The sequence below is a fragment of the Salvelinus fontinalis genome, chromosome 14, assembly GCF_029448725.1.
Source record: "Salvelinus fontinalis isolate EN_2023a chromosome 14, ASM2944872v1, whole genome shotgun sequence".
In the NCBI taxonomy this organism is placed as follows: Eukaryota; Metazoa; Chordata; class Actinopteri; order Salmoniformes; family Salmonidae; genus Salvelinus; species Salvelinus fontinalis.
The window spans coordinates 41,811,046-41,816,970 of NC_074678.1; the positions used below are offsets into that span (position 1 = coordinate 41,811,046).

The 5,925-nt window shown below is 43.7% G+C and overlaps 1 long non-coding RNA gene across 1 annotated transcript in view; it reads left to right on the plus strand.

Moving 5' to 3' along the window:
• Positions 1–5,685: 5,685 nt before the first annotated feature.
• The window catches only part of LOC129810877 (uncharacterized), a 64,323-nt gene continuing 64,083 nt past the window's right edge, over positions 5,686–5,925 (plus strand). The window contains exon 1 of the long non-coding RNA XR_008752811.1: positions 5,686–5,925. This exon is cut by the window's right edge and continues 19 nt beyond it. This is a non-coding gene — a long non-coding RNA (uncharacterized LOC129810877).

The following is a 5,925-nucleotide window of genomic DNA, read 5'->3' on the forward strand; positions in this document are numbered from 1 at the left end:
TTTCAGATACAAAGGCCCAACTGACTGGAATCATTTACACATAGAAATCAGGGTATTAGAATCACATAGTTAATTTAAGAAAGACATTTTTCAAATATTAAGAACAAACTGTTTGTGTTTTTAACTAATAGAAACATCATCATGTGAATATATTTATACTGTATATATATTTCAGGTACTTAGGTTTATTAGTTGTATTAGTAGCTGTAGCAGTAGTTTCTATTACTTGTAGTCCTATTATTAGTTATACAACGTAATATGCTGTTAATGTAAGATTTTGAAAACAAAATATTATTAGACAGTAGTTGCCAGATTATTATTGTTACTTTGTTTTCTTTTTTTTCTTTTGGACACCCTTGAAAACGAGATGGTGCATCTGAAAAGATTTCATCCTGCAAAATGTCTAATAAATAAATAAAAACCATGTCCTTTTGTCTCCCTTCATCTCTGGCCTGTGTGTGGCCTGGGTGCTGCGGGACGAGTGGGACACGAACAAAGCGCCAAAGAGCGAGGGATAAATAGATCATGTAATCGGAGCTGCTGGCAGTGTAGGCAAATTGGCTAACTATAACTAACTGCATTACACACTGATCACCTGGGCCTCTCATGTCCTCCCTCTGTTCCACCTGATGGAAAAGTCAGAGGAAAATGATCAAAATGAGACACTGCATCCATCACTACTGCCAACAGGGGCTTCCTGAGGACTAATTGGAAGTAAAGACCTGGGAGAGAGGATGGGATACCTGGTGGGTTGGAGGGAAAATCTCTTAGATTCTTTAATCCTCTTTACCGTAGTGAACCTCTGATGTGCCTGTGTCCACAACTGGCAGCTAGTCTGTGGGGAGGGCAATGCCAATGTAAGCTGTGCCCGGGCACCTGTGTTGACCCTGCAGCTGCTGGGCACCCATTGTGGCCAGGAATGTGGGCACTGGGTAGAGAATGGAGGGATGGATTGAGAGAGGGAAGCAGGGAGCGGAGGAGAAAGGGTAATGGCTAAGGAGTAATAGCAGCAGGCTCCTAGGCAAAGATGAAATATTTGCAATTCCACAGGGTCCCTGGGCTGCAGGCTCACACTCCATTTGTATGGAAATTAGTTTGTCTTTCTTTTTCTGAGAGCAGAGGAGAGCGATGGAGGGAGGGACGGAGCGAGAGGGGGAAGGCGAGAGAGAGCTAGAGGCAGTGGAGGAGGGTGGACGCCTGTCAAGGATATTGCGATGCCTGCCAATAGAGTTGGAAGGCTGGGCTGGACTGGGGGTTTGGGCCCTGGTTGTTTCTCCACAGCACATATGGATCAAATAAATCTGTGTGTTTATGACAGACTGATCCATGCTCTGGCCGCAGTGGGCTAGGCGGGTTAGTTTTTGGTACAGCCCTTTGTCTGCTATTGAAAAACGCCATTCTCCCTATGCCACAGCTGTGAGAGCAGAGCTTTGATCCACAGCCCATCCCGGTTATCTGCCAGATAATTAGCAGATGTTGTGGAGGGCCTCTGTTTCGCCACAGCCTATTTTCAGCCTGCTCTGGCTCGAGGATGAGCGTGTGTCTGTGTGCGTGTGGAATGGGGGTAATGCTGTAACTCATCTATTCATGTCCAGCTGCTCTTCTGTGGTACCCTGGATGGGTGAGGTGAATGCATGCCATCTCTCTCTGCCTCTCTTTCTTTCTCTCCCTCTCTCTCTGCCTCTCTCTTTCTCTCTTCCCTCGTTCCTCTCTGACTCACCGCCCTGCGAGCCATGTGAGTCATGGTTCTCATCTCGTGAGATGGACTCGGCTGTCTCTCAAACCGCAAATAGACAGACAGACAGCATGGGAAATGAGAGCAGACAGACATGGGTCACATTAAGAGCTCTCTAGGATGAGTCAGATTGGAGCCAGAGAGGAACTGGATGACCTGTGATGAGCTTTAATTAGACCTGCATGCCAAGTTCTTGTTGGTTAGGAAGAGTATGGAGACATAGGCTACTGTTTCAACCTTGCGGACAAAATGCATTACAACTGAATGCATGAAATAGAGAGAGTAAACTGGATCTACGGAAGAAATTCAACCTTTCTGACAAAGATAGTTCTAAATGGATGCAACTTCAGTTCTTGGAGGACTTTTTCTTGAACTTTGTCTGAATAACTTTAGATGTGGGTCAGAGTCTGTCTTTGGGTCCAGGTCTCCAGGGCCAGTCAGGCTGCGTTCAGAGACGGGAGCTGCTCTCTCTGTGTTCTGCCAGGCTGCTGTCAGTGACTCAGTGGTGTTGTAACACCACCCAGGCTTTTGTTTTTGTTCCCCACTGAGACATAGCTGGTCTGTCTATCTGCACAGAGATGCCGAGATAGCATTCCACTCACTTAGCCTCTCACTAAAGACAGCCAACATTGTTTTAATTTAGCATGGCTCACGTTACCATGGAGACAGATATGACAATGCAGTATGGACCTGATTTAGACTTAGGAAATGTATGCCTTTCCTATGCGTTTTGATTCACGCAATTCTCAGTATTTGGTATTCAGACTTACTTTACGCTGGTGTGCAACAGCTGTTTGGGAGTAGCTCCATTATGCACACTGAATACATTTAATTCAACTGCTGAAAACTCTCCGACATGATGGCCAACAGATTTCCTCATAGAGTTTTCATTCAATGGGGTTTTCAGTGCACTTATCTAGAGCCATCCCTTTAAATACCGTGTACCTTAAACTTTCTTGACGGACTCACTATAGTAGACCAGATCAATGAAATAAAGCCATCAAACTATAGGCCCATGCACATCTCCGTTTCAGCACCAATTGGTAGATGTAAGAAGGATTTGATCATGTTGATTATTTTGGGTAAGGAACCTACTTCATAAAAAAATGGTTTTCAGAGCCTTTACACACAAAATATATTGCGGAATCAAAAATACAGTTTTGATTAGTCCTGAAAGTTGCCATTCAGTTGTTCAATATTGGAAGGGGAGAAAACTGCAACAGTAAGGGTTTACAGGTAGTCCTATACATCTACCCTAATCCTCACTGATCATGGAACTGATCTGCCTCCAGGGATCATAAGGTAAAATAGATCTAAAACAAATTGTATTGATATTTACAACTCCCTTATCCAAACGGATTACTCATTTACCTAGCTCTTATCAATACCTCTTATAAATGTATGAATTACATTGCATGGAGAATGGTGTTATTTCTATCGGGGAAAACATGTATTCGCTGTTTTTCCACTTGGAACCAGCAGGTTGCTCAACCTTATTCATCATTTCCTCATGCGTAAAGGTGGTGGAATTATTAGGAAATTAAGTCAACGTCAGAATACAGTGGATCTGTAGACACACCTCTGCCACACCTCAATTTCTGTGATCTCCACACCAAACCAATACCTGGCTGGCACATGCGTTTCCCCATGCTTAAGTTCAAGGTCAGAACACGAGAAAAGTGTATATAAAGGGAATTACGTTTAATTTACATGCGTGTAGCGGTCAAACAGGGATACGGTTCCAATTGTTAATACACCATTCACTTTTCCCATCGTTTTTTTTAGAAACACTTAAAATAAGGGCTATGTTTCGTTATGATAACCGTGTAAATCTAGGACAAGGTGACTTTTATCAATATATTTGCCTGTATTTACCCCCTCACAAAAAGTTTTTATAAATGCTAATTAGATGCTAGTGTGGCTATCATAAAGAACTACAAATGCCATGATGATCTGGATGAGACTGACGAATTGAGGCAAAGGTATTAATGTCTATCTAATGTTAGCTAAATGTAGTAATGAATAAATTGCCTCCATTTCTTAAAATGGACAATTCTGTGAACTGTCTTGTGCAAGTTTTAAATTGACACAATACACAGGAGGCTGCTGAGGGGAGGACGGCTCATAATACTGTCTGGAACGGAGCAAATTGAATGGCATCCAACGCATAGAAACCATGTGTTTGATGTATTTGATCCCATTCCACCCATTCTACTCCAGCCATTATCATGAGCCCGTCCTCCCCAATTAAGGTGCCACCAGCCTCCCGTGACACATTATCTGTTAGCAAAGGTGTTAGCTAGAGATGACGTGCAGGAGCTTGCATGGATTTGTAGTCTTGCACGATGTCTACTTTGATGCTAATTGGCGTTTTCTAATCTGAGAGTACATTGAGCCGTATATATTGATAAAAGTCACCTTGTCCGATAGATTTACATGGATATCAAAACGTCATGCCAGGGTAAGCCTACACCAAACACAGCATTTCGCTACACCGACAATAACATCTGACAATAACATTTGATTTGATTTGATTTATTTTAAGTATTTCTAAAATCCCCTAATGGGAAAAACGATTGGACCCATTTCCCTGTTTGACCACTAGGTATTATGACACTTCCACTGTGGGGCTCTATATGACATTAGATAAGTTCCCATTGGCCAAAGGATGCGACCAGCTGAGATATTTGAGTCTGTTTGAGGTTATGTCGCTGTGAGTGACATTGAAATCTAGTGCAATTCCAGCAATGACGGGAGAGTATTTTCATTACAAAAGATCAAAGCCCTGTTCTCTTTGTTCGTTAATAAGCAGGGCACCTCAACTTGCAGATACTGGCACTCTGTTTCAGCATAAGAGGATTAGCTTCGCTTTCATTCTAAACTAGACGACAAAAACAAACAAACAGACAGACAAAATCCAAACAGTTTGAGTTGGGAAAAAGTATTCTTCCGTAACACCACAGGAACAAGTCACATCCAAAGTCATGGTGAGAATGATAGTTATTTAATATAGGCTAAAGGGTAGATGGTAGATTGCAAATCCACATACCCATGCTATTCTCCCTCACTGCGGCCCCCTCAGCCCTACTCATCCACCACAGGCCCATTCCACAATGAAAGCCTGCATCATCATCATCATTAGACACTGGCCCTACTGGCCTTCTCACCTCAGAGGTCATCCCTCCTCACTATCAGGTCCCCGGGCCCTGGGCAATGGTCAAGAACCATTGATCTTCAAGGGTGAAAGTTCATGCTGCATGGGCTTGGCCAGTGGTCAAAGGTGAAAGCTGAGTGGGTCAAGTGAGATTGAATGTGCCCGCTTCGTTGCCAGGCCACGGGGTCAGGTTGGCCAGTTCATTTTGCTGCCTTTGTGAGTGAATAGCACCTTACGTCCATCAATGGAACTGTGATTTGTCATAAGATTTTTTAATTTGCAGCCTGCGCATATATCCCTGCTAGATAAGGCTAGGCCACACATATGCACACTCTGGCAGATTGATTTTGGATGGCAATCATCTTGACCTGCAGGCAGGGTGCTGGCTAGGGAATCGTCTGGTCAATACCCAACAATGGTGGCTGATTTGGTGTTGCTTTCACTGTATCCCCAACCGCTGCATACCTTATCAACTGGGTCACAAGGCCAATGCTAGCTGTGCATGGGCAGGCAAATTTCATCAAAACATCATCAAAGCCTATTCATTTAAACCTTTTGTCAATCAAATTGCAACTGGCCATTGTCTCTGGATTTGAACCTTACAATAACATACAAAACAATTTATCAAAACAACTGATCACCCAAAAATATTATGAACCAGTATGGCAGTATATTGGAAGCACTGCAAAATCCTCTCATTGGAATTCCTCCCTTCTCCAGCTCGGCGATATCAGCCTTAGAACATCATCTACGTCTGGATCAGAAGCTAAATTGGACAGGTGTCCGTTCCCCCGCACACTGGGCCTAGGAGCGCGGCCTACACTCGCTCGGAAAAGCGGGGATATCGTTCGCATTTAGTTGGAATTCTCTGGCAGCAAAGGCAGACTCACTCCACTGCAGTCCTACACAGCGGGAGAAAGAGAGAGAGAAGGAGATAGAGCGATGCTCTCATGGAACTGTTAGCTTTGGCAGGCAGCGAGGGAAGAGGGGCCGGATTGAGGAGAAAGGAATGATTCGGGAGAAAAAAGGAAGAGGG